Here is a 12867-nt window from a genome sequence, read left to right on the forward strand (position 1 = left end):
AAGCACAGAAAAATTGATCAATCATTTGATTGTCGATTCACACATCAGTGAATGACAGGTAGAGCCATTTTAGTCTTATCGTTCCTATAAGAATGTTAGCAATTCAGGCCAATGAAGATCCATTGTGATAATGGAAGTAATAATGAAAGCCGGAGCTTAGACCATACGCTAGCATTCATGGCAGTACATCATCTCCCCTTACTCACAATAAGATGAAATGAGAAGGTTATTAGAAACACATGAACAATAAAGCTACCATGAAAACTACCTTCTATGGATCCAGGTTTCAATGGTGCAAGTGTGTTTCTTTCTTTCTCTCTAATTTCAACTCATCTGAGGCTTTTTCCCATCTTCCCACTGCATTTCAGTCTAGAGCAGAAGCAAAGCAACTGGCAAGACATGTTTTCTTCATAGGTTATAGTTATGTGTTTCTGGAAATCAAATAGACTGGATTATTTCTCCAAACAAAAGGGAAACACAGAGCTAACATTCGGAATTTGCCAGGTCTAACCAAAACAATTTCAGATCCCTAGTAAGAAAGTAAGAGTGCGCACTCGAGCTAACTATCGAATTCCAGGAGAGTCACTTTAGCCCAAGCTGAGCAAGTTTAAGCAAAATATGAAAGGGTAGTCCAGCTTCTTGCTCTGAAGTCCTCCTGGCATGGAAATGTTTGTTGCTCTTTATCCTGTAAACCAGGAAGAAGACTCAGTATTCGTGAAATCATACTTCTAAGGCTAGGCAAATTGACACATTTGAGACATTTTATCAGAAATAACTAAAAATGCAGAGGACAACTAGAACATTGAAAGGCACTTCCCACTTCTGTTATTCTTTGGCCTTCAACACATAACAATCCAAAACTGAAAAGCATGAACATTTTGTAAAGAGAGGCGCCATCAACCCATTAGTTTCAATTCAGCATGGACCCACTGAGAGATAATAACAGGAGTTAATATGGTCCAGTACAAGAAAGCTACCAAAGCCAAAGCAACCCAGGACCTTCAGAACATGGCTTTGGATGAGAAGTCATCATTGAAGGCTGAAACAAAGCTAAGAGTCTAATAGAGAGCATTTATTATTAAATGTTTCGGTTATTAAGTTATCTGGGAAATATATGTATGGTATACATAGTGTCTCACTGTATTTAATGCCAAAATAACTCATCAAAACTCTTTTGGTTAGCGTTTCACTTACTTTTCAGACATTTTCAATAAAAAATCACAGCTGAGCTGCTCAGCACATCTGGAGGCAGAAGACAACGCATGCCTCTGCCCTGCTTCAAAAGCTGCCCCCCACCTCCCCGACACAGAAGCTCCCTCAGGAGATCTTGCAGGGCTGGTAACCTACACTGAGGAGGGTTACAAGGAAGTGGAGCAGTAACCTCCTAAAACAACCTGGATGGAAGAAGGACAAGGTGAGTGTCCCTGGTTTTAGACGCAGGCTCCCTTTCCAGAAACAGCAAGGAGGTGTAGGATGTGGTCGTATTTGTTCTTCAACTGCCTGCTTAGCAGTGTGAGGGCTGGGGCGCTCCCCTGGAAGAGGAGACCTCCATGCAGCTCCCTCTTCTGTTGTATCAGACATGACTGACCAGAATCAATGGAGAGAAAAAATACATGATTATGCCCATACTTCTACAACCTTGTGGTCGGGGCATTTACCTGAAAGGGGTAATACCTGGGGTCTAGTCCGAACCACAACTCAGGGTAAACGCTGCCACTGTTTTATGATGGCAAAAATGTAATTTTGAAGTGAATAAATAGAACTATCCTCCAATGAGCTTGTTAAGCCTTAGTGTTTTTTCTGTTTTTATAAATAATTCCAGTTCTTAATATGTTGTGTAGCAGTCGTAAATTGGGGAGGACAGAATCTCACACTCATTTTACAAAAGGACAAACAGTATCTGCAAGGATGTAAAATACAGAAGAAACTCTGTAATTGGAAGCTTCTAGTGCCCGTGCAAATTTATGTCACAGCAGAAAAGATTTGGACTCTCTACAAGTTAGAGTTAAAATTTTAATACCTAGGGTTTTTACTTTGATGATTGTGTCTTGATTCATCATATTTTCTCTCTGTAAATAGCTTGTAAGCTAGAAATTTCTGCAAGCCTGTCAACTTTCTCAAATAAATCTCTTTTTTTATCTTATTGATTTGTTTTCCGGAAGTATTTTCCTTTCTTTCTAATGTTTTATTTATCTAACAGTGTTCACATTTTTATCCCTAGAAACCTTTTCATTTGTTTGGGGGTTTTTTTGTTGCTGTTTATTTGGTTTTTTCTTTTTGCGTTTGGCTGCAGAAAAACAACTTGCATTTCAATAGCAATACTTTATACAGCTGAACATCCCAAAGTGCTGTACATTTAATTACACACTCATAGCAAAGTGACTATATGACAAATGTGGCCTTTGGGATCTCCAGAAAGGGGAAGGCAGGCAAGTCTTTCACAATCAGACCATCATGCACACACACACATGTGGTACTTTCCTTGCAAATGAGCACCACTGCAGACTCTGTATGTGATGCACAGGAGATAGCTGGGAGGAAATGAAAACAAGAACAAAAAAAAGGAAGACAGTCTTGTTTTTCCGAATTAAGAAAAGGTACCAGGCAGCTTCTGGAATTCAGTGTCTTATCCTAATTCACAGGAAGAAACGTAGAATACTTCTTTTCACCCACAGCAATACAGAAAAAGACATGTAATAAAAGGCATGCATAGATACCTTGTATTTATTTTGTAGAGTTTATAGCATGTGCTGTCTTATTTCTTTCCTTATCCTCTCATATATGTTATTTTCTTCAGTGACAGTTTGCAGAATAGTTTGCTGCTCATTAAATGATGAACAAGAAAGCAATCCATAAAATGTTTGCTGCAGAACAAATCAAAAAGATATTTGGAAATCAAATCGTAGTTTTAATAATAAAATTGTCTCATTTTAGCCTCATATCTCTTACTTAATGAACAAAAGTAATGAGGAATGTAATTAAGATGCATCATTTTTTATGACTGCTGCAGAAATTTTCAGTGATTATGAAGTGAGTAAGAGGTGTCTTTGGTCATACAATACTTTTAGCAATCAGTTGTTCAATAATTTAAACAAATTATTTTAATTTCTCATCCTGGGACATTCAACAGTCTAGCAAGTGTCAGCCAATTCACATTAGATGTGTAATGTAACAGTTTTCATTTCTTTAATGTAACAGCTTTCATTTCTTTAGTCAGGTTTTCTTGATAGTTGTTTTCTGAAATAACTGGACAAGAGAAAAATTTAATCTGAAAGTGCTTAGTAAATATGAGTAATATTCATGTATTTGTCGCAGGCTGGTATTGTGGGATTATCATTCTCATTTCACAGATAAGAAAGGCCTGGCTAAGGGGGACGATTAATTTTCTTGGACAAAGTGATGTAGAAAGTCTATGGGTATGCTTAGAATGAAATCCCAGTCCAGCGCTTTATCCATCACTTTACTATTTCTCAATGGTGGATTGCAAATATTCTTGCAGTGCATAACATTGAAATTGTTACATCAGGATAAATTAAATAAAATCTAGTTTCCCCATTCCATTATGTTTAAAGGTCACATACTCACTAGTAACTATTCAAAACACACATTCACACCAAAACCCTGTAGCTACTACTAACATCCGTAGCAGCGGGGTTTGGTTTGGTTCGGTTTGGTTTGCTTTTCGTTCTCACTTTAACGCCAAGGAGGCAGGATCACAAAATTGCTTCTCCTGAGACTGAATGTCACAATATCGAACAGAACAACAAAGCACTGCATCAGGACCTAGAGTTCCTTCCCAAATATTTTTGCCTGTTGGAGAAGGCTGAGAAACACAAGCTCCTTTCGCAGATGCCCCAGACTGAAAATGAACCCAAACCATGAGGCCCACAGCATCCCCAAGCTACGCAATGGTACCAGCGTACAATAACCCAGAGTCCCCACGTACAGCGGGACGGTTGTGCCAGCAGTGCGCCCTCCTGTCCCGCACCTCCCCGGCTGCAGTTCTGCACGTGTCCTGGGCACCCTCTGCCCCGTGCAACCCAGGGGCCAGCTCCACTCCACATAGAGCATCGCAACGTGTGGTGCTGCGGCGCCTGTCCCCAGCAGGTCCAAGGCATCCTCCCTCTCGTTTCTGTATGTTATTACCTTGAGATAGCACTGAGATAAAGCCACCTGCAAAGGATGGTAAGTATGCCTGGTTCCCATCTACCACAGACCCCTAGCTGTATTGGATGTTGACTGTGAACAACTTCTAGACTTAGCTCCACGTCTCAGTACTTCTTACAAACATGTCTTCAGCCTCTGAAAGCTGAGCTAACAAAACAGAGCACGCAAAACGGTACAAAAACAGTAAAGGCTATTTTCAAGCTGAAAAGCAACAGCAAAATGAGGTTTTTTTAGTTCACAGCTGATCTCAAGTCTGTTCACTATTTTTAATATCATTCTCTGTTGTTGTTTTTTTTTTTCTTAATATGAATATGACAGTCTTTTCTCCCACAGTGCATTCTCAAGCCCAATATGTGATGCCATATGCAACAGCTTTGCAGATGGGCTTCACTTTGGTTGAAGTCTTCTACCCTTACAGCAACCTGCCAACGTTGTACGAAGACAGTGAGGAAGAAAGGGCTTACAAAAATAGGAGAATAGGGGGTTAGTCTATACCCCTTCTGCCTTTAAAATGTTACATTTTGGATGCAAAATATTGTTTGAGAAATCAAACATTACTTTCACGGGATAACATGTTATCCCATATCCCATATATATCCCATATGTATAAATTAAGCTGACAGTGTAACACCAAGGCTATTGTAAACCAAGACGCTCACAGGTGATGTGTCCTTGAAAAGTCTCTGGCTCTTCTCAGTGAATGTCTGTTAATAGAAACACAGAACAAATTTACACAGAACAAGACGAAGAAGTGGTTACGGGACTCAGATTTATAATTTATATAAATGCCTTCAGTTTTAAAGCTGAACTTGGGCATACATTTGCATTCAGTGTGAATGGTATCCCACCACTGAGGACCGTTCTTGAGGCTTTTTTCCATCTTAGGGCACTTCTAAACCAAAACTAAGCCCCTCCTTCACTCATAACTACCAGTTTCCAGGGGACTGGGAGCCCAAAGCCAATGCCCTAGGTTGGGAGCAAGGCATTTGGGGCAGCAGCTGGGAGCCATCTCTGAGTGGCAAAGGCCAATTACAAACCTATAGCTTACTGTCAGTAGTTAGTCAGCCATTAACTGGAGGTTTATCAGGTACTTCGGTCTCATCATCAGAATGAAGAGACATTCTTCCTTGTCCTCTTCCACTCTCCCTGTGGCACCTCTCCGCCTGTCTCTTTCATGCAAGCAGACCCTCTCCTCTGGCCTACAGCCGATATACAAAGATTCGACATTTGCAGCTTATGATTAATTTGACCCCACTGTTTGCTCTTCAGATAACTGTAATTCCCTCCTTTCTTTCAACATAAACTATAATTTCTGCTTCATTTCATGTGTAGTTTATAGCTGCTCTTTTCTTCTTGGTATTTTTCCTCTCTCCTCTCCAGTGACGAGACTTACCTGCCTATTTGCCCCCCATGTACAAACAATCAGAAAAAGTTATCCAATTTCTTTTATCCTTTTTTTTTTTTCTGATCAAGGCACAAAGCCAAATACTACATTTAACAGACAGAGAAATATTTTACCAAGCTTTTACTTATACACTGGAAGTCAATGCGGCACAAAAATTGTTCTGCTAAATGAATGCTAGACAGTTTTCCTGGCTTACTCTAGTATAAGGAAGCTGCAATGAAGAGAAGAAAGATTATATATTCCAAATCATCTCAGCTACCCTCTTTATCATTATTATTGCCTCCATTTTCGACTGCATTTTAGAGTATATTCTAAATGGAATATTAATATTAATTTCTTTCTTCTTCATGAGAGTTCAGATAATTTGGGATAATTAAGGGAGAGAGGATAGGAGAATCCATCGCGGGGTTATAAATCTCCAAGGAATGTGTTAGTTTTGCATTTTAGTTCTGCTGAAAAATGTAAATGCTTCAATTAGTGTAAAAATCAGAGGCTGCCTTTCTCATTAACAACGAGGCCTCTAACCTCTCACCTTGCCCATATCTGAATCAGAGGATTCTGAAATGGGAAAGTTGGCCCATTTTCCTAAACACAGAAATTGCTCTAAAAAAAAGTAACCAGAAAATATCTCCCTTCCCCGCAACCACCACCACCCCCCGCCCCCGCCCCCCCTTTAAAGAGCTAATTAGTTTCCAGAAAAGGCTTTATCCAGAGAAGTTGGTGCCCTGTTGCATGTGATGGGGAAGCTGGTGTGCTTGTGAATAACGTTACAATAGACTTGAAGTGAAGATAACAGGGCCGGGTGTCTGCAGTACTGGGATGAATCTCCTCAATCTAAATATTCCATGTTTCATAACAAACCTGTCAATAAGGGAGGTGAGGGCAGTTTCGCTGCTGCGCTATGCTATCCTACAGCTAATGCAGCCTGAAACCTCCTAAAGGCTGATTGAAATCGATTCATACACAGGTGGAATGCTACAGATCTCTCTTCTCAGCCTTTATAAAGGGAGATTTAGTAGGAGATTTTTTATTTATTGAGAGATTCGTATTATACCAAGTTCAATACTCCTTCAGTCCACAGTTACGCAGAAAGGCACACTTAAACAAATGCCTGATGTATTCAGCGTGTATGGGACCAAATAAATCAGGGGAAAAGAATATAGCTACTACCACACACATCCATTCTGCACACATTCATTTCCAAGCCAGGGGCTGGGAGGCAAGGAGAAAAGCACTGCCCGGACTGATGATTACATTTCCTCAGTGAATAAAGCCCACATGTGCAAAACAGTAATGCAAAATTACCTGCTCCCTTTGCATAAAGAAGGTTCATCTGCAATGATTTAATTAATTGAAGGATTAGCCTTCTGCTACCATTTTTGACCTGAGGTTTTTCTGCTAATTTTCCTTTTACTAGAGGATCTTCTAGGCAGTATGTCACAAGTAAACTCATAGCATTGCAGCACTTTGGTACGTTTTCAAGGCCATCGGCCCTATTCACAACTTCTATTCCTTAATTTATATCATGTATTATTCAGGTTAACATTTTATAAGATATGAATCAGTTTTTAATATATGAACTGGTTCAGACAGAGGCCCAGTTGTCCAAATGCATTCAGGATGTTGATACAGTTTGCATAGAGGAAGCTTTGTTTGCATAAAGGAATTAGTATGGAGAAAGGCCATATTAGCTCCTCATGCCACACCCTGCAACTATACTGTTTCTTGATCGCCCTTCAGATCCATTCTAAGTACTGCTACAAAAACTATCTTCCTGATCCATCATTTCCTCTCCTCTGCTTGTTCTTGATACCACCTGCTGTCACTCCATCACATCATATCTAGTTGACCCCTGCTCTGCTCCTCCAGTGACATCAGCATCAGGCAGTCCATCTCCACACTGCCCTCTTTCCCAGTCTGCAATAAATTCTATAACAGTTTAATACTTCAAACTAATTTCTTAAACCTTTTCTACCATTTTGCCTTCAAATCAGTCCCAATGATACTGATACAAGTACCTGAGCTGTCTCCTTTTCAGCCTAAATTCTGTTCATCTCAGGTTTTCAAAATACTTTCTGTCATAGTACTAAAGACTGTGTAGGTTCTTTGTCCAAATTTCACAGGAAAAGCACCATTCAAGAGCAGTGACCACAGCATACTTAGATCCGGTATCTTCTCTGGAGCAGCAAAGGTCAAAAATCCACCACAATTGCACTGAACTTTGAGCAACGGAAGTATATGAACATGAGGAAACCTGTTAAAAAAGAAGCTAAAAGAGGTAGCTAAGAGAATGATGAAATCCTTATGGACAGCACAGGGACTACCAAAAACCATCCTACTGAAAGCAGAGCTTCAGTGCATACTATCTGTTAGGAAAAACTTGTAAAACAATAAAAAGAACCAAGTGTGGTGGAGCAGTGAGATAAAGATTTGGGAAGTAAAAGAGTTTATTAGAATTGAGAAGACATCATTCAAAAAGCAGAAGCTGTATCCAAATGAAGAAAATAAAAAGGATCATAAACTCTGCCAGATTAAATGCAAAAATATAATTAGGCAGGCCAAAAAAAGAAGTGTTTGAGGAACAGTTGTCTGGAGCAATCAAAAGTAATACTAAATTCCTATTCTAGCCCATCAGAGCAAAAAGCCTGCCAGGCAGTCGGGGAGGCCCATTGACATCCAGGTTGAGTGCTCAGAGAGGGCAAGGCTGGTGCAGAAAAACAGAATGAATACTTGCATCACTTTGCTGTAGAAGAAACTGAGGATATTTTCTCCCTAGAGGCCTTTTTGGAAGGCAATACTGCGAGGATCCATCTGAAACATAAGTGGCTGTGAAGAGGCTATCGTGACATTAGCATAAGCACTAACGAATTGTCTGGACTGAATGGTATTTAGCCAAGAGATCTGAGAAAACCCAAGGAATAGCTGAATCACTAACAGGGGTGCGTGATCTCCCATGTTAACTTTCTGGGCACCATGAACACTGAAGGAGGACCCAGAGAACTATAGGCCTGCAAGCTACAGGCCTACAAGTAACTCTAGTGCACAAATTTGTAAAAGCTACAATAAAGGACGGACTTTACTTAAGATACATGTCTAAATACAATCTATGTGGAAGAGCCAATGTCAGCTCTGAAACAGGAATATCTGCCTTATAAAATCCATTGGAGTTTTTTGAAGTTGACAAGCATATGGGTCAGGTGAGCAACTCAACCAAAGTACAACAGGATTTTCAAAATGCTTTTGACAAAGTCTCCCATGAATGATTTCTAAAGAAACTTATCAGACATGGAATATGAGGGAAGGACCTGGTAAGAACAGATAATTGGCCAAAAGACGTGAAACAGGAGGTCTGTCCTTGCAGCAGAGGAAATACCCTTCACAGTGAAATAAAATGACAGACTCTGAGCTGACAATTACCATTTGGGAGGGAGAGCTTGAGGTTATGACATTCAGCTCCATGGAAGATGATGTTCATTGCTCAACAGCAGTCAAAAAATGCCAGGGATAAAAAGCAAAACAAAAACATAATTATGACTCTGTTAATCTGCAGTTTGAATATTTTTTTCAGTTAGGGTCCTCTCATCTCAAAAAAAGGACACGTTTAAGGTGGAAAAAGGTCAAAGAAAGATCAGCTATGATAAACTATGGAATGGTACATAGAGTTCTGAAAATTCATGAATAATTGTGAAGTGAGTGGATAGGAAATGACTGTTTACTGTCTATCCACTGCAAGAACCAGAGAGGGTCAAATGAAGCTTAGAAGAACCAGAGTTAAAGCAAACAAAAAGAGATGGTCTCACAGAAGAGCTATCTACCACTTGGCACATCTTGTTCAGTACATAAACTGTCTGTTTTCTGGAGCAAGGACTTTATGTTGTTCTGTATCTGCCTCTTCTGGTCTAGATCCCTTGAATTGAATTTTTTCGAGCTATTAGTACAAATAATTAATCATATACATTCAGCCTAACCTCATGAATGTATTGATTACAGACTTAGTGGTCAGTTTGTAACAGGAAACTTCACTTGAGCAAGGCACTAGACCAATTCATAGCTTTCAGTTCCCTCTTTGCATGAATTCAAAATCATCATAACACTATTGCTCTTCAGGAAGTTGTTTCAGTTTAGACCAGGAGTGGCCTGGGATAGAAACAAATTCTAAGACGACGAGTTATAAAACCTTGTATTGCAAGCAATGCACACACATAATGACTGAACTGTGAACATGAAGAACAGACATGTGTAGTAAGAGTATTTGTGCATTGCTTAAAGTAGCCATTTCCAGGGTGCCTGCTTGGAGAGAGCCTTCTATTTTCATCCTGTCCAGAGACTACTTTCTTTTGCATTATCCGCTGCTCTCCAATTTCTTGCATCATCTTTTTATTATCGAAGGTAATGTGGGAAGTCTCTTCCTCTACCAGATACGGTCCAACACAACTGGAAGAGGAACTCTACTACGAATACAATCCCTACCTAGAGGAGATAATTGACTTTCCCTGACTCAGAGCTAACAAGAAGTTAAACGTTACCACGTGCCCCACAGGACTGCACTTTTGTTGAAGACAGGGAGAACTCTCAAAAGAAGAGGGAAAATGTCCTCTCACATCCACTAATGCAGATCCAGAGTCACGCCAATGATGTCACACCAGGGTTTACACTGATGCAGGATTCAGTCTTGGGAGCCGGTTCTGACTGATGCACCCTCACTGTAAACTGGGTGGTACCTGGGACTGTCAGACAGTTTGCAGTTCATTTGCACAGAAGCAAATGAGACCAAGATTAGGTGACAATTCCAGGCAGAAAGCTAGTGAGGTATGTAAGCAGAGTCTGGGTTTTATCTGCAACACAAAACATTTCAGAACTGTTAAAAACAAACAAACAAACCAACCAATTTTTCTTTTGCAGTTCTTCTGGTGTGATGATGAGAACTAGCACAACTAAGCCTCATATATCTGAGACAGCATAAAGAAGAGATTTCCCAGCAACAGTGCTTTCCTGATGAGTGAAAAGCAGTTCAGTGTCTACTGGTTCATATAGTTGCATTCTTCAACACGTTAAAAATTACATATTTTTGATATTAATTACATTAAAAATTGTATGTAATGGATTCCTCCTTTCCTTCACTAATAATGCAGGTATCCAGGCAAGACCAAAAGCTGTAGTCTTACTGCAATGACCATACCATTTGCTTATTTTGAATTTTCTATACAATATTAGTGAAGACAGATGATTTTTCATTGTTTGAATGGAAAACTGTTTTACACCTCTTTCAAATTTCCTTAGTATCTGAGCTCCATATGAGCACAGGATTTTATTAGGATATGTCAGTTCACCATAGCCACTCTACTAAAGAGAGCTCTGCCATAAGAGTTGCCAGTTTACAAAGAAAAATAAAATAGCAGGTGTTAACACTGAATAAGAAAATTGGGACAGAAAATTAGGGTTATTAGGGAAGCTGAGAATTATAAAAGGGCCAACAGGGAGTGATTTCAGAAATCACAGTTTAGCAGCAGAGCAAATAAACAAAGAAGCTTGTGACTGAAGTCATCAGACTAGAAAATATTCTAGCAAAGTAATAAAATGAGAAGCTCCAAATGGAGCCTGGTTACCTAACCCCTGTATGCTTTCCCTTTTGGCTCACGATATACAGCCAACCTCAACGCCTCACATGGCTGAGCCCTGGAGATACACACGGACAGAAAGACAGCAGTTACTCCAGAAGTCTTCAGTTCTTGGGACTGGATTGAGGTTTGGACACAAAACCTGCCTATCTGGCAGTGTATCACCGTGTGAACTGTCAAGTGATACTGGGACCTACTCATGAGCTTCTCCCTTACCTGAGGGAGCAGTGTCTGACACGGTAACAATATCCACATCTGGCACGTAGCCCTGTCCATCGTTGGGGCAGCCATGCCCTCCTGCAGAACTGGGAAAGGAGACAGACACCTTTGCCTTCACCTTCCTCTCTGCTGCCTGACACATTTGCAGGTAGGGAATGTAATGACCCCACTGTCCTGGTACTGACTGCAGGGGTAAGCAGTGCAGGGACACCAGGATAGGGCAGGGAAGCTCTCAGGACCCACTTCTTGGGAGGGTTGTACGGGGGAAATGATCCACTTAGAGGGTGTGGGAGAAGCTGTCCCACAGATGTGGGGTGCAAAGTGCCATGTCAGGTGTTCTCTGCCCACAAAAGTACCTGGCATTACAAATATTTAAAACAATGAAAACTAAAGCAGTTTGTATGAACCCAGTGCATAAGATGAACTCTCCTGAGTAACAAATTAAAATCTCAGGCAGTGGGCAGCAGGAAGAGTCAAATGTCAGCATTTCACAAGAAAAACAACCTGCGTTACAGACTCTAAGCTGTAAGTCAGCCCTGCTGAAGCACAGAATGACGTAGATTTTAAGGCCGGCAAGAACTGCTACAATAATCACGTAGCTTGACCTGTGTAACACACGCCATAGGATTGTATCCAGCAGTCAGTCCCTGCAGTGGTAGCACCTACTCCTCCCTGCTGCAAGGGAGGCTCCTTACAACCCTGTTTCAAATGAACTCTCGACAGGAGTCTGAGGGGAACAGACAGATATTAGACAAAATCTTGTTTGTTTGCTTTTCCAAAAGGAGCAGCCAGGAAAGCCGTTGCTAATGGCTAGTGTCGGACTGCATCGCTGGTACCCAGTGGGCATCAGGCAGACAGGCTCCGGCTGAGCGGTGAAACCAGGGCAGCAGTCACACTGCGCTGCAGCAGGACTACAGCCCTTTCCTACTTCCCTGACATTCATGTTGCCTTCCTCTCACCCACTGAGTATTATCATCACAGAGGCTGGAGTTTGAATGTGTTTAATGCTTTCTTAGCCACAGATCATTAGCAACCAATTCCACTTTCCACTAAGTCCCAATTGTTTTTATACAATACAAGACTCCTTTATTTTCTCTCCCCTCCCCTCTTCTTTCTTCCTCCTCTTTCCAATTTTCTTGTGGTAAAACAGTCCTGCCTGAAAGCAATAAGCCCCTTTCAGAACTTAAACCCTAATGGCAGGCATTTGGAAAAGAAGCTCTAAAGGCACCATTATTCCTCACTTTGGCTTCACTGCTGGCTCACTGTCCACATGCATAATGCCAAGCTTTTCCCCACAAAAGTAACAGTCCTCAGATAGATAGCCACAACTCCAAGTTAACTGCTCGGTTTTGTTTATTCCCTGAGGAAGCTAGCAAAGGGACAACTCTCAGGACGTTTGGGAGGCTACCACGAAGTCAGTGAGCACTCAGCTAGGTATGGGAGGAATATAAATGAAGC

The sequence above is a fragment of the Chroicocephalus ridibundus genome, chromosome 3 (genome assembly GCF_963924245.1).
Source record: "Chroicocephalus ridibundus chromosome 3, bChrRid1.1, whole genome shotgun sequence".
Classification (NCBI taxonomy): Eukaryota; Metazoa; Chordata; class Aves; order Charadriiformes; family Laridae; genus Chroicocephalus; species Chroicocephalus ridibundus.